This window comes from Pogoniulus pusillus, chromosome Z, assembly GCF_015220805.1.
Source record: "Pogoniulus pusillus isolate bPogPus1 chromosome Z, bPogPus1.pri, whole genome shotgun sequence".
Lineage (NCBI taxonomy): Eukaryota > Metazoa > Chordata > Aves > Piciformes > Lybiidae > Pogoniulus > Pogoniulus pusillus.
The window spans coordinates 25685999-25703306 of record NC_087309.1 but is presented as its reverse complement, the minus strand read 5'-3'; positions in this window follow the sequence as shown (position 1 = coordinate 25703306).

Sequence of the window (17308 nt, the reverse complement as noted above, 5' to 3'; positions counted from 1 at the left end):
AGAGGCCTTGAGCACAAGCCCTACGAGGAGAGGCTGAGTGAGCTGGGATTGTTTGGCCTGGAGAAGAGGAGGCTCAGAGGTGACCTTATTGATGTCTACAACTACCTGAAGTTGGTTGTAGCCAGGAGGAGGTTTCTCTCTTCTCTCAGGTGGCCAGCACCAGAACGAGAGGACACAGCCTCAGTCTATGCCAGGGGAGATTTAGGCTCAAAGTGAGGAGAAAGTTCTTCACTGAGAGAGTCATTAGATACTGAAATGTGCTGCCTGGGGAGGTGGTGGAGTTGTCATCCCTGGGGCAGTTCAGGGCAAGATTGGACGTGGCGCTTGGTGCCATGGTCTAGCCTTGAGAATTGTGGTAAAGGGTTGGACTTGATGATCTGTGAGGTCTCTTCCAACCCTGATAATACTTTGATACTGTGATACTGTAATGTTCCTTGCTTTCCCTGGTGAGCAGAACTTGTAACTATCATATGACTTCCATTTTTATATATGTAAAGAAAATACCTTGATTCCCAAAAGCTGTCATTTAGTGTTAGAAAGTTTGACTGCAATCATCATCCAGTCCTCCAAATGCTAATGATTCATCTCAGGTGTGTGATCATAGGGATGTGTTCTGTTTATTTTTCTACTTGCAGTGTCTAGCACCACAGAACACTCAGATCGAGTGCCTGAAGCTATCTGTCTTATTGAGAAATGAAAAGCTGAGTTTCTCCTGAAGTTTCCCAGTTTGTTTCTGAGACTGAACTTCATTGTGCAACACTGAGGATCACATCTACTCTTGTTACAGGAAGTTTAGATTGGTAATGGTGCTGAGGATATGGAACAGAAGAAAACATGTCCACCCACTTCATTTTTGTCCAGACCATCTGTTGCTGAGGGGGTTCTCAGTACCTACGTCCATTTGGTGGAGGAGATAAATTAATTTGAGGTGACATAAATTTTATATAAAAATATAACTTATTAAATTTAATATTTATGAACTCTTGCCACCCCCAACCACTATATATTAATATTTAGTTTGGTGCAAGGTTATGAAAACAATTTAGGACAATATATATACAGGAATTTGGTTATTTAACTAGCAAACATTCAAACTATAAACAGAGAGAGGACTTTCCCTGCAGCTTAATGCTGCTTCAGATTTTTATGCTATTTGCCCAGCAGGGTGGGCTGAAACTCTTTCTGCTCTACTGCAGAGGTAACTTATATTGCAGAAGTACTAAAGCTTTTACTCACAAGTGTTTATCAATTATTAAGGGCTGCATCACAGCCTGTGCCTAGTGTCCAGACTTCAGGGACTCTGCCTGTGGACTCTTTGAGGCTGGAATCTTCCCAGATTGAGGGGAGATGATAAATCTTCCCAGTCTCTGGGGTCTTAGGTTTTTTTCTAACCTTTTCTCCTGGTGAGGGATAATCTCTGCCTTGGTGCTGCTGTCTTCTTCTGGATGCTGTGTCCAGGGATTATCAGCTGGGAGGATTTCAGGAGCAGGAGAAGGATATCCATGCTGTCTCTGGCACGGGTCTCCACACGGGTAGCAGGCCGTGTGTGTGTGTGCAGACAATCCAAAGTCTGCTTCCTGGTTCTCTCAGCGGCAATGGCTTTTACCAGGCAATGATGAGTGGTGAGCATGCGAAGTGTGCTCGGCTGCTGGGAGTCTAAACTCTGTAAGTAAATCAATGCAGGATCAGGTCCTGATAGCAATACAGCTTGCAGATGTGCACAGCTGGCTTAGGAGACTATAGGCTCCTTATACATATATGTGTGCAGGCTTAAATGAGGTCTGCATCTAAGGAACGCAGGCAAGTAAGCTGCGATTGGGTCAAAGCATGAGGTCTGAGCCTCTGAGCATTGGGGCAATGCAGTTGTACCTGAGCGTGTGGGTTTGAGCAGCAGGGCACTGCAGTGTGGTCCGAGCTGAGCTGCGGATAGGATCAGAGAGCATGTGTTGTTTATCTCTGCACCCCCATTTATTGACTGTGGGCCAAGATTAATGGGCCCTTTGGCCACTAGAGTGACCAATCAGTTTGGCAGTTAGCCAAATCTTAGCATAATAGGCAGAAGGTTACTTGCCTGGATTTTCCCAAATATGGGGATCACATGGATTTGCCCCAGGGAGACATGAACTGGGTGTGTGTGGCTTACACAACTTGTTTACAACCAGGAGTCCTGGCAGAAAAACATGTCCAGGCATGTAGAGGCATAAATAAGCTTTTGTTTGGGCCTACAGGCCCTCCACCACACCGTCCTCCCCTAGAAATAACTATCTCTTGGAAAATGTGAAACACCTATTAGTAATGGCTAGGTGCTGACGCAGTATGATCCCATAGAGAATTTGAGGAACTGAATAAAATTGGTTTCAAGTACAAGTCTTGATACATTTGCAACATAAATTAAGATCAGTGTTTGGAGATCTATATAGAGAAGGCAAAAAGTCAGGTAAAATGTTGACTTACTTCTCAGTTAAAGCCAAAGTATGTGTCTGTCATAACTTTCATTAGAGAGCTGGTTGCTGTTGATGAGTTTTAAATCTCTAAAAACATAGTAATAATATTTTTCCATTCAAAAAACTACTTTTTTCTGCATCAAAAACTGGCTGGATGTCCAGACCCAAGAGTGGTGGTGAATGGAGTTAAATCCAGTTTGTGGCCAGACACAAGTGGTGTTCTTCAGGGTGCCAGTCCTATTTAACATCTTTGTTGATAACCCTGATAAGAGGAGTGAGTGCATCCCAGTAAGTTTTCAGATGACAACTTGAGCATCTCCCCTATGAAGAGAGACTGACAGAGAGTTGGGTGTCAAGTGGATGGGGCCAATCTCTTTTCAGTGGTGCACAGTAATAAGACAAGGAACAATGGATGTGTGGTGGAGGGGTAGCAGCCCCAAAAATGAGGCATTTCTATGCCTCTACATGCCTAGACATGTTTTTCTGCCAGGGACCTACGGCAGTAAACAGGTTGTGTAACAAGTGCACACGCAGTCCGTGTACCCCTGGGGTCCGCCCAGGTAACCCTCTATTGGGAGGGTCCAGGTAAACAGCCACCGCCTATTAAGGTAAGGTTTGGCTTATTGCCAGCCTGATTGGTCATTTTAGATCATAGAATCATAGAATCATAGAATCAACCAGGTTGGAAGAGACCTCCAAGATCATCAAGTCCAACCTATCACCCAGCCGTATCCAGTCAACTAGACCATGGCACTGAGTGCCTCATCCAGGCTTTTCTTGAAGACCCCCAGGGACGGTGCCTCCACCACCTCCCTGGGCAGCCCATTCCAATGGCAAATCACTCTCTCTGTGAAGAACTTCGTCCTAACATCCAGCCTATACCTACCTCGTCACAACTTGAGACTGTGTCCCCTTGTTCTATTGCTGGTTACCTGGGAGAAGAGGCCAACCCCCACCTGGCTACAATGTCCCTTCAGGTAGTTGTAGACAGTAATAAGATCACCCCTGAGCCTCCTCTTCTCCAGGCTAAACAGGCCCAGCTCCCTCAACCTCTCCTCAGAGGATTTGTGTTCCAGGCCCCTCACCAGCTTCGTTGCCCTTCTCTGGACATGTTCCAGCACCTCAACATCTTTCTGAAATTGAGGGGCCCAGAACTGGACACAGTACTCAAGGTGTGGTCTGACCAGTGCTGAGTACAGGGCAAGAATAACCTCCCTTGTCCTACTGGCCACACTGTTCCTGATGCAGGCCAGGGTGCCATTGGCTCTCTTGGCCACCTGGGCACACTGCTGGCTCATCTTCAGCTTACTATCTATCAGTACTCCCAGGTCCCTTTCCTTCTGGCTGCTCTCCAGCCACTCAGTCCCCAGCCTATAGTGCTGCTTGGGGTTATTGTGGCCGAAGTGCAGAACCCTGCACTTGGCCTTGTTAAATCTCATCCCATTGGCCTCTGCCCACCCATCCAGCCTGTCCAGGTCCCTCTGCAGGGCTCTCCTACCTTCCAACAGATCAACACCTGCTCCTAGCTTGGTGTCATCTGCAAACTTACTGATGCTGGACTCAATGCCCTCGTCCAGGTCATCAGTATAGATATTGAACAGGACTGGGCCCAGCACTGATCCTTGGGGAACACCACTTGTGACTGGCTGCCAACTGGATGTGGCACCATTCACCACCACTCTCTGAGCTCTGCCATCCAGACAGTTCTTGATCCAGCACAGAGTCAATCTGTCCAAACCATGAGCTGCCAGCTTGGCCAGGAGCTTCTTGTGGCAGACAGTGTCAAAGGCTTTGCTGAAGTCCAAGTAGACTACATCCACAGCCTGTCCCACATTCACCAGGCGGGTAACCTGATCATAAAAGGAGATCAGGTTGGTGAGGCAGGACCTGCCCTTCCTAAACCCATGCTGGCTGGGCCTGATCCCTTGGCTATCCTGTAGGTGCTTTGTGATGGCACCCAAGATGACCTGTTCCATGACTTTGCCTGGCACTGAGGTCAGGCTCACAGGTCTGTAGTTTTCTGGCTCCTCCTTACGACCCTTCTTGTGTATGGGAATCACATTGGCCAGCTTCCAGTCTTTGGGGACCTCTCCCATGAGCCAGGACTGCTGATAAATGATGGAGAGTGGCTTGGCCAGCTCAGCTGCCAGCTCTCTCAGCACCCTAGGGTGGATCCCATCCGGTCCCATGGACTTGTGAGGATCCAAGTGACTTAGCAGATCCCTTACTGCTTCCTCATGGATTAGAGGGGGACTGTACTGGTCCCTGACTCCATCCACCACTTCAGGAGTCCAGCTGTCCTGGAGACAACCTGTCCCACTAGATGTCCAAATGAGCCATGAATCATGACTCAGAGTCTATAAAGAGAGGTGCAAAGGAGCACCACGTGTTCAGAAAGTTCAGAGGTTCAGACCTAGCTGCTCAGACGCAGCTCTCTGATCCACATAACAGCACAGACCTGCTTGCATGGACTAGATGCAGAATCAGGCCCTTACTCTCTTGCAAACATTACTGAGGCTCAGCCCTCTTGCATTGATCTCAAGGCACAGTTAAGCTGTCTGTGAACCCTTTGAGAAGCAGAGCGCATGCACGCCTGCATTTCATACATATATGGGGAGCCGAGAGCCCCCTGCCTAAGCCTAGAGCAGCCATACATACTGGCTTGCTATCCTGCATTTATCTACGGAGCTCAAGCCTCCCTGCAGCCCCGCATAGAACCTGCTTGCCAAGCTGTCCTGTAAGTCTGGAATGATCCAGGCCCAGTAGGCCTTCAGGCTGTCTGCTAATCTACAAATACAGCCTGCTAGCTGTGAGACGACTGTCAGAAGCTACATGGACAAATCCTTCTCCTGCACCTGGAAATCCTGCCAGCTGATCATCCCTGGACACGGCATCCAGAAGAAGCAGCAGCACCAAGGCAGAGACCACTTCACTCCAGGAGAGAAGGTTAGAGAAATCCTGTTTACCCCAGAGACTGGGAACACTTGTCATTCTCCTGCAAGTCGGGACAGATTGCAGCTTCACCAAGACCTGAATACGGGGCACACGCTGTGACACAATCCCGGGAGAGTGATTAATGATTAATACTTAAGAGCAACATATCTAAGCAAGTTTTAATTCCTTTATAATATAAGTTACCTGTGTCTTAAGAGCAGACACAGTTTCAGCCTGTGCTAGCTTGAAGCAAGCTAGAATGTTTTGGTAAAAGAACTAGATAATGGGCAGTGAAAAAAGTAAACAATTGTGTCTCTTCACTCACAGTCACGCTGAGAACTCTGGGAAGAAGAAGTAAAACATTCTCCATTTTGTTTTTCATTCTGCCTTTGCCTTCAGACCTAGCTGCATCTCGTTAGCCTTGCTGCCACTTACCTTGCTCCCTAACCTCTTGGCTGCACCTCTCTTCTTTCTGAGAACTGGGGTAAGGTTGAGAGGGCAAGGGGAGGTGTTGGGGTGGTTTGAGAGCCCCTCCTGGGGACTCAGGTTTCTGGGAGGGGGGTTGTGCTTCTGTATTGTTTATCCTTTGTATGTTTCTGTATATAACTATATATATTCTAAATAGTTGCTTGTATATTTGCTGCTGTAAATAAAATAGCTTCATTTATATTCCCAGAGGCCGTTTGAGTTAGCTGGGGCAATTTCAAAAGTGTGGGGGGGCGGGTAAGAGCTCAAATCATCAAACAGCCCTTGCTGGGCAAACAGTATAGTTGTTAAGAGGCATTAAGCCTAAGGAAATATTTCTCTCTGTCTATAGTTGTTGATAATTTGATATTTCAATTTAATAATCAAACCCTGTAAATATATCCCAGCTGTTTTCATAAACTTGCACAACGAACCTGATTACATAGTGGATGGGGGTGGTAGAAATTTGTAAATATTAATTTTAATAAATAATTTTATAAAAAATTAATATGGCCTCAAATTAATTTCTCACCTCCCCCTAACAGAGGAGGAATAAGAGAAACCCCTCCATGACAGGAAGCAAACTTGAACATAGAAGGTTTCCCTTCAATATGAGGATGACAGAGTACTGGAACAGGTTATCCTGAGAGTTTTTGCAGTCTCCTTCTCTGGTGAATTTCAAGACTTGACTGGATGCATTCCTATTTGAACTACTGTAGGGGATGCTTCTTTTGGCAGGGAGCTTGGACTCGATGAACTCTGGAGGTCCCTTCCAACCTCTAGTATTCTGTGATTTTGTAACACCAAGCTGGGCAGGTGCACTGATCTGCTGGACTTGAGGAAGGGTCTACAGAGGGGTATGAACAGGCTGGATTGATAGGCTGAAGCCATTTGTATAATATTCAACAAGGATAAATGCTGAATCCTGCACTTTGGTCACAAAATGCCCATGGAATACTACAGTAGGCTTAGGGAAGGAAGAGTGGCTTGAAATTAGCTTAGCAGAGAAGGATTTGGGATTGCTGATTGACAGCAGTCTGAATATGAGCCAGCAGTGTGCTGAGGCAGCCCAGAAGGCTGATAACATCCTGACTTGTATCAGGAATAGTGTGGCCAACAGGATCAGGGAAGCAATTGTGGCCCTGGACTTGGCCCTGGTAAGGCCAAACCTTCAGTACCATGTTCAGTTTTGGGCCACTCAGTACAAGAAGGATACTGAGGTGCTGGAGCATGTCCTGAAAAGGGCAACCAGACTGGTGAGTGGTTTTGAACACAAGTCTATTAGAAGCAGATGAGGCAAATAGGGTTGTTCAGCCTGGAGAAGAGAAGGCTGAGAAGAGACCTCATCACTGTCTACAACTACCTGAAATGGGGTTGTAGCAAGGTGAGGGGCTGACATCTACTTCCAGGGAACAAGTGATAGGATGAGAGGAAATGGCCTTAAGTTGTGTCAGGGGAGGTTTAAGTTGGATATTAAGGAAAAAAAAAAAAAAAAAAAGAGAGTAGTATCACTGGGCACTAGAACAGGCTGCCCAGGAAGGTGGTGGAGTCACTGACTCTGTAGGTGTTTAAAAGTTGTTAGGATGAGGCGCTTATGGGCATGCTCTAAGAGCTGCATATAGGGAGATTTTAGCTTATTGTTTGACTTAATGATTTTAAGGTCTTTTCCAGTGATTCTATCAATCGCATATCTTTCCTTCCTCCTAGTTATTGACTTAACTGGTATAAATAGCAACCATCCCATTTTCTCAGTGCTAATGAATTTTATTTATTTGTTGGTTTGTTTGTTTACTTATGGTTATGCAGCTTCAAATAAAAGGAGATCTGAAGTTTCAGAGTCTCCTCACCCCTTAATTTTTGTCTGAGATTCAATAAAGGCTGTCCACTTGAATACATTCAAGTGGCTGTATTATCCTACACTACTGCTTCTTTAGGATAATGCTGAATGCTGTTTAGATCTTGATAATTTGAGATGTGAAAATACGGCAGAGGTCTCAGCTGAGGCTTTGAAGGCTAAGAGATGTAACTACACAGTGAATTGGACTCTCTTTCTCAGTCTCAGGCTAGAAAACAGTGCTCAGGCTGTTTTTTTCCTGGGGCAAATAATTGAGCATCCAGTGTATTTCATCTTTATTGGTTAGGAAAAGAGGTGATAAAAGAATGTAGTATATTCCTTAGGATTTTATGGTGTCATTTCCATGAAGCTGGATGTTAACTACTTACATGAAACACTTTTTAATAGAACACACTTTTGCCAGATGGGAGAAAATATGTTGCTTGCTGCTATTTTATTTTTCTGCATTTCCCTTAAGCTCCATTTATACAGCCATAGTCCAATACCAAAGCCTAATTACAAAAAGCCAACCATCTTACCTTGTTGCAAAATAGTTAACAGTTCCTGAGCTGAAGGCATCTAACCATGTTTCTGAAAGAAGGTAGTATGCTAGAGTGTACTTTAATACCAGATTTAGCAAGATCAAAAGGAAATGGTGAATGCCTCACCAGTCCTTCTGGTGCAATCATGTTGAACCATTTTCTTTGGCTGAAGCTAGTTGTATTTTAATCCAGGTTTCAGCTTCACATCTCTCACAATGCTATGTCAGCAATTATATTCGTGAACATCATTGTTCGTGTTGCTCAAGGTCCCAACAAAAATATGAGAGCTTGTCACTCTTTTCCCTTCACAGGAGACAAAGCTGGACTATACATCTGATGTATGAAAAAACTTGATCTGTGAACTTTCACAGAGATGACAGTATTTAGGTTCTTTTAATTTTTTCCCCTTGGGTCAGCATAACTACACAGGTTTCTGCCTCAAATTTCGTCTTGGATTTGATATATAGGAAAGGTTCAAATGGGGACTAGCGGTTATAATGCCTTTAATAATATATTTTTAACCCAATTTCTGCTGTAGCTGGCAGTGCCTTCTAGAATATGACTGCTAAGACTCAGTATTTATATACCCCCACTGCTTCCTAAAGTTAAATCTGCAGAAATAGCTTATGAGTGTTTAGGATTTTGTATCCTAGAAGTATTTTGCTTTTCCTATCTCTCCATTGCCTAAGACAACACAATTGCCTAGAAATAGTTAATGGTGCACCTCGCAAAGCCTCATTTTCCTTTTAAGGGTCATCCTTATCTCCATTTTAAGGCTGAACTGAGATTTAAATTTAACTTCACATCATTGAAATGCAAATCACCCTGGTCTCGTAAGTATTATATGTCTAAACCATTTTTCAACATGAACCTCTCCCTCTCTTTTAAAGTGTTTCCCTTTAAGTACATTTTCCATTAAATTAAATATATGTTTATTTTCTTTTTCTCCTGCAAAGGCAAGGTCCTTTCAACTCATGCCAGTGTTATTATTTCTCAAAACGAGTTTCATCTTGATCCATAAACATTTTATGCCAGGAATAATGCCATTTTAAAGACAATAAGTGCCTATTTCTGCCTGAGGCTATCAGAAACCCTGTAAAGGAGGCAGTAGGAATTAAACACACTTAATCATATTTCCCTATCTTTAACTGTTATTCTTTTATATTCTAAAGCAGTTTCTCTATCCTTGTTGAGTCCTATTGAATGCTATAAATCTTAATTAAATATGTTTTTTTTTTTTTTTCTTTTATGAAATCTGAGCTGGAAGGAACATTTCTTATTTTTAAGACTAGCATTGCATGCAGGCTCATCAAACAAAAAAGACTCTTACAGAGTTTCAAAATCAGTTATTGCTGCCATCATCATAATTATTATTATTATTGTTGTTGTTGCTGTTGTTGTTGTTGTTTTTATGCTTATTATGAATGCCTGAGTTTTGCCTTCTTTATCCATAAGACATCATGAGGAAAATAATAACTTATAAAATGTGCATACATATATGAAAAATGCAAGAAGGCTCGTAGAATTATATCCATTTTCACTGGGAGTTGTTTTTAATATATTCATTATAAGACATTGTGATTTTTGTGATTTGGTTTATTATTTTTATTCAGGAGCCATTTCAGTTAGGTGGGCTTAAATAACTGTGTTTGGTGTAAAGTTGCATCGTTTTACGGAGGCCAAGAGAATTACATTTCTTTATACTTCAAGAAGTACTACCTGTGATAATGTGATTTTCTCACTGTTTCACATGCTTTTCCTATTGAGAAGAAGGAGGACAAAGTTTTCACTGTCTTACCTGTGTTGTTGGGAAGAAGTAGATACTTCATACTTCTCAAGATGAGAATGTAGTATTTTTCTGTGGATGAAATGGAAAACACTGCAGTAAGTGTTTGAAGCTCTTTAAATTCAATGGGAAGGTTTGTGGTGGCTCCTGGCTACAAACAGTATTTGCTCTGCTTCAATGGAACTCACTGTAAGTATATGACTTAACAGCATGCTCCAAAGTCAAGGAAAATCAGTGTGAATTTCCTTAATAATTTAACCATGTTTTTTTGATTAAGCTTCTTACAGACTAGTTGAGGCAGATACCATAGCATTGAACTTCCCTTGTAACAGGGGTAGTAGAAAACACTGGGTATCAGGTTATAAAGGCTTTCCAAGGACTTGTCACCACCGAATTAGACTGACGCCATCAAAGAGAAAGCCATTAAACTAATCAAATTACTGATTACTCCTAATGTGGAGGATGTAGCAGTAGTCCTATCCACAGCTTCCATCCTGGCAGACACTTAGGGAACCCACTGACTTTCCAAGGAATAATTTCAGACTCTGTGTTGAGGTTAGCTGTGTATTTACATACTAACACAGTCACAGTCCTGCTGGTTGATAATGATATGTCCATTTAAATTTGGCTCTTGTACCTGGAGTTTTTCCAGCTAATATTGGTATGTCTCTGTATTGGAAAATAGAACAAAAGAAATGCTAGAGGTATTGCATGCCCAGGAGCAAGCTGTTGGTTAAAGGTGTGATCCAGCATTTGAAAACATTATTCTTCAATCATTAGGCACATGAATAATGTTACTCCTGTGTGTAATGCTGAGAAGTCAACAATGAAACATTCATGTGTATAAACTTAGTTATGGCTAAGTCTTTGTAAGGGTGCAATCTCATGCTCTCACCTTCTGCCGCAAGGTCACTGTGTTCGTACAGCTGCCAAGTCAACCAACAAGACATCAGTGGCTTTTATTAGATACTCATAGTTACTGCTCATTAAAATAACATGACCTTCCTCAATGAAGCCTGAATCAAAAGGCCATTTATTTACTACCTGTGAAGTGATATTTCCTTACTGGTACCTAATAATTTATTTTAAACATGATTTTGCCAGGAAAATCTCTCATTATTTTAGCTTCCCATCTCTGCTTTCAAAGGCATTTTGGAAGACAGAAAAATGAAAAGAGAATATGCTTCCCATTACTAAGCAAGAGTACTGCTCACAGACTTTATCTTGTGCAGGATTCATGTGTGGCTCCAGTGTCTCACTTCTACATGGGTATTGAATTTCTGAGAAAATTTTTATTCAATATTGCAAATTGGTTGCTGTATTTAGTAGTTTCCATTTCATACATGAAAACAATTATGTTGTTATAGCTATTCTGAAGCCTCCTAGTGAAGGATAATAATTTTCTTGCTTGTTCTATTTTATGAAGCGTAAAAGGGCTATGGTGGGCTGAAAAAAAGAGCTTTGATAGCAACATGGAGGAGGGAACAGGAGAATATTTGGGTCATGGATGATGGGGATAAAGTGTGGTTCTGAGCTGGCTTGAAGGCAGGGTAGATCAGTATTCCTCAAGCTTTAAAAATCCACATCAATTAATCTGGTCGGACAAATGCCAAATTAAGTCTGTGGTGGAGGGTTACACAGGCCTCAAATAACTTTGTTTACAAACCTATTCATGCCCGGACATGTTGCCTCCACCCAAAGGGTGTTGCCCTACCTATACTTGGGGTAAACAAATTAAGGGGGACAATGGGACACAATGGCCTTGGTGCCTTCCAGTCTGGGTTGCCTCCTCGAAGGTTGAAGTAAACACATTGCATAAGCTCACACATCAAGGGTAGAGAACCCACCTGAGACCTCTCCATATTTGGGGGTACCGGACCCTTGGACTTCACCTTATTTGGTATGTTTTGGCCTGTTCCCAAGCCCTCATTGGACAGAACTGTGGCCCAAGGACCATCAATCGTGGGGTCAAGTCTCATAAAAAGGGACAATTCAGTGTCCCTGCCATCTCGCATCTCCCGCATCTCTTGCACCTTGCCACCCTCTACCTAGCCGCTTCTAGCAGCTTTTGGGGACCACTGCCGCTGCATGACTCCAGCCCACGGCACCAGCCCAGGGGAACTGACTAAGGTGTTCCTGGCCAACCGCCGCTCCAGCCACCACTCCAGCCGCCGTTCCCAGCTTGACCGTGCCAATGGAAGCTCCAGACAGCACGCCCCAATAACCCCTGAGTTGAATTATTCATACCCACGATGTTTGGGACCATTAGAACTGACTCCAGCCAGTGAGTAACTGAGCGAACTCGATCTAAGACTGCATAAACTTTCAAGTTTTACCAGTGGCACTTTCATGCCACAGACTCTCTTCCTAAATCCTTTCAAACCTCTGCTAGATTCCCAATTTCGCTATATATAGACCTTCTGTAATATAATCTCGGAACCGTATACAAAGAACGTGTGTGGGATAGCTGTAAATAAGTTTGGGGAAGGGGGGGGGGGAATTCCTTGGATATATAATATTAAATTATTTAAACCCTTTTAAATTCGGCCTCATATTTCAGCCCCCCAAAACCCACACGAATCCCTCTATGACAAAGTCTAAAAAAAAAAAGGCTTCAAGATATTCAGCATTACTTCAATGGACTCCATTTATGACAATAGCATTTTAAGAAGAGAATTGAACATTGAATCCTTGGTCATTTATCATTATTGTTTCCTTTCTCTTTCTCTTTCTCTTTCCCTTCCCTTCCCTTCCCTTCCCTTCCCTTCCCTTCCCTTCCCTTCCCTTCCCTTCCCTTCCCTTCCCTTCCCTTCCCTTCCCTTCCCTTCCCTTCCCTTCCCTTCCCTTCCCTTCCCTTCCCTTCCCTTCCCTTCCCTTCCCTTCCCTTCCCTTCCCTTCCCTTCCCTTCCCTTCCCTTCCCTTCCCTTCCCTTCCCTTCCCTTCCCTTCCCTTCCCTTCCCTTCCCTTCCCTTCCCTTCCCTTCCCTTCCCTTCCCTTCCCTTCCCTTCCCTTCCCTTCCCTTCCCTTCCCTTCCCTTCCCTTCCCTTCCCTTCCCTTCCCTTCCCTTCCCTTCCCTTCCCTTCCCTTCCCTTCCCTTCCCTTCCCTTCCCCCATTCTGGGAACTGTGCTCCTGTGTTATATTACAAGAATTTCAGCAGTCATTTTATAGACCTCATTTTGACTTCTTCCAAACATTCAGCAGTCCATATACTACAGGCTGAGAAATACAGAATATGTCAATTTCTCAAGGCTCCAGACACTTTTTTTTTTCCTATAACGCAGTGATCTGGCAAGCTTATGGGCGTACAAGTAATCTAATGCAGATGTGCAGGTAACTGATATAGGTAATTTTAGGTTATTTCAGCTTATTCGAATTTTCAATTCATGACATAACTTGCTGAAGGTTGATCAATTGACTATTACACCATTTAAAAAAATTAAAAATCAAAATAACCCCTATAAATTATAACATTGTAAAAATACCCATTCACTCCCTCTGACAAAGGTCAGCAAAGTTTGCTGAGGTTTTTCAGCATTTTGCTTTTTGTTTTTTTATCAGTTGAGTACACACACACATATATATATGTATATGTATGCATGTATACATACCCACCCTTCCCTTCTCCAATACATATATAAAATTCTCTTATTCAAGTCTTGAGGGTGAGTGATGAACACCAAGGTAGAGTACAGTGAAAGGTATAAACGTTTTAAGAGGTTCTTAAAGCTGGCTTTTCCTTATAAACATTCTCAGTACAGCTTGTTGCCTGCAAAGATAAACAAAACTTCTGACTTGGTACTGGTATCTACATTATTTCAAACCACTGGGGCAGCTGTGCTGTTGACATGAGATCACAGGATATTAGGTGTCAAAAGGCATCTATGGAGATCGTTAAATCCAACTCCCCCTTCCAGAACAGGGCCATAATCTAGTGCAGGTCACATGGGAATGCATCCAGGTGGGTCTTGAAAGTCTCCAGAGAAGGAGACTCCGGAACCTCTCTGGGCAGCCTGTTCCAGTGCTTCCTTCCTCATGTTGAGGTGGAACTTCCTGTGCTGTAGTTTATACCTATTGCTTCTTATCCTATCACAGGGTACAACTGAGAAGAGTCTGTCCTCTCTCTCTTGACACCCAGCCCTCATATATTTATAGACATTGATTAGATACCCTCTAAGTCTTCACCAGATCAAAAAGCCCCAGGTCCCTCAGTCTGTCCTCACAGGGCACATGCTCCAGACCCTTAATCATCATAGTCCTCTGTTTGACTCTTTCAAGTAGATTCCTGGACTGGGTAGCCCAAATTGAATGCAATATTCCAGGTGAGGTCTCACCAGGGCAGAGTAGAAGGGGAGGAAATCCTCCCTCAATTTGCTGGTAACACACCTCTTAATGCACCTCAGGATCCCATTGGCCTTCTTGGTCACAAGGGCACACTGCTGTCTTGGGATGAGACGTCTGTTCCATTCTTCTTTTTCTTCTTTTTCTTTTTTTTCCTTCTCAGTAAAACTTTTGTTCCTTTCCAATGATGCACATAGTATTATTAACCAAACCTGATGAGAGTATTACTGCTTTTAGTGGGGGTTAGAATAAGTCTCAAATATATGATATACATGGACAGGTCTATGTGGAGGATATTAACTTACAGCCTTGCATTTATTCTCTGAATTAATAGAAATTTTATATTTAGGGTTCTGTATCAATCACTGACACTGTAAAAAGTATAGTAATTCAAAGACTATTTCATATCTGAAAACATCATCTAGGCTATTCTAGATATTAGAATTAGCTATTAGAATGCAAAATCTCCTCTCTGTTGTGACCTTAGATGAAGTTCATATGAATATACAATGCTAGACTTTGATTTGTTGTGGCTTGAATTATAGAAGCAGAACCTGAAATCCATCAGACTTCACAGATGATGGGATTCAGATCTGCTCTCATAGCTGAGGTTTATGGCTCAACTCTATAGTGATGTTACATTAACTTCAAAAAAGACTTCCCAGCCATTTAATAGGCAAATTATAGCAAATAATGATCAGTTCCTAGATATTTTTTTTCTTTTTCAGTGGATTAAACAATGCAAATACTTTAATTACATGATTTTTTATGTAATAACATGTTTGTCAAAGTTAATTTTTTAATAATGAAAAAGAAAACCACACAATTTCCTGATAATTAAATAACCACTGAATACAATTATGTATTCATACTGAGAAATGGCTGGTCTGTCTTGAATACATACATTTTCACAAGCCTGTAGGCTGTTTCCCTGCTTATCTGAACGTAAGAAGAGCTGGTTCTGAATGAAAATCTTTCCCTTATGGTGAACAGAATGGAGGAAGATGTTGACATCAGTAGAAGGGGATTGTGGTGCATAAATGAGGAGGTGAACAGTCCCTGGCTGCACAAACACACAGACAGGTCTGCACATGTAGAAGGAATGAACCCAGTCTGAATCAGGTCCAGGAAAGGGAGGTACAACTGAAACTTTAGACTACTGAAACCAAAAGTGTGTGGTTCGAGGGGTCGCGGGGGGTGGGAGGGAATGAGGCCATATACAACTATAGAAGTCTACCTAAGTGAATAGGACTAAGCTGTATGGAATCAGCCTGTATTCAGTACAAATGCAGATGTTCATCACTCATTATTTCACCCTTTTCAAGAGTATATTCCTACTTGTGTTTTCAGCATATTTTCATCTCTCAAACATTTCTTGACCAAATAGTATCTTCTCAAAAAGCCAATTTCATAGTAAATGAACAAAAATTTTCCAGAGGTTCTCTGAATATCCAGGCATTTTGAGTAGGTGGAAGGTGTCAGCAGAAGTTGCTGCCATCAAGTAAAATTTGTCATTTCAAGATGAGAAAAATATTTTCCTCTGACTTTTTTTCCTAAATGGCTTTTGACTATTGGAAAATTGTATTTGTTTTGATAGTGAAATGTAATGCCAATAGTGACTTATGTGGTGTACATATTTCATTTTTTCCTTCTATATTTCACCTGCAGTATTTTATTTTATCAAAAACTAATTGTTTTGTGGTTCTAATTAAGATATTTTTGAAGTTGTGTTCTTTTCAACTTTTATAATTTGAATGTGATTGAGAAGAAAAAAAAAAAAGCCAATTTTTAAATAGTAGAGCTACACATAGAATTTTTGGATCCTTAAATGTGCTTTTTTTCATTGTTCATGATGGCCTTGCAGCAGCCCATGACTGGAGAAGCAAACTGCATGGAGGATAGGAAGTTCTTGTGCTCCAGAGTCTATCATGGCCTGACTTTGCACTGTGAGACCCAGCTCTTCTATTAAAATTAGCTTACTATCCAATGTATGATCTAGCTAGTGGGTTTAAAGCAAGTTCTTTTCTCTGGGAATCCAAAATGACAAAAGTGGAAAACAGATAACCTGTCATTAATGAATACACCAATGTCTGGGGAAGTGTAATACCACACACCACACCCCTGGGGACTACAAAGGTGACAGGAATGTTGGGTTGAGTTGAAATATCAATCTGTTTCATGTTATATTGGAGTATCCAGAAAGATGGGTGGACCCTTCCCATTGGTTAATTAGAATACAGTACAGTTGGGTGAAATCAGGCTCAATCCAATAGGGTCATATGCAATACAATTTCAGCAAGGTGAGTGAACATTGCCAAAGAAGTGTGACTTCACAGAATGATACAGTGGTTTGGGCTGGAAAGGACCTTAATTTTCTTCCAACCCACATTTCATTCTTCTAAACTAGTACTGCTCAGTATTGGTGTGTCCACCCTGTGGGAGTGAGGTCAGCTTTGAGGTTCTGAAATGAGACTTCAGGCATTGAGAGAAGTGCTAATCCCAGAAGTATTTGTTATGTATTTTCTCAAGACAGGCTTGCTACATAAACCACAGAAAACTCTGCTGTGAGCCTGCCAGCCATAACCATTCTTGTCACCCAGTGTTGCACGCCACATTTTAAATGTGGGTTACACTCATGACAGGAAATTGTCACAGATGTAACTGTGGGTATGGTATGGTTAAGTTCCAGTGAAACATGTATTAGTACTCATCAGTTACAGTAATCATGGTACAGATACAACAAGTTTCCTGATAAAATGCAGAGGTCCATAAACATAATATACATTGTGCTCACAGAGAAAGCCTTGTCTGGAACTTACAGCACTTTATCCAACTTAATTGTTATTACTTGTAGCTGCATGGTACCTGAGGAATAATTACTCTCATATGATTACTCTAAAATTTGTAAAATGTGAGTTAATGATCTGGATAGGGGAAGAAGTTGTACACTCCTCACCAGGTTCT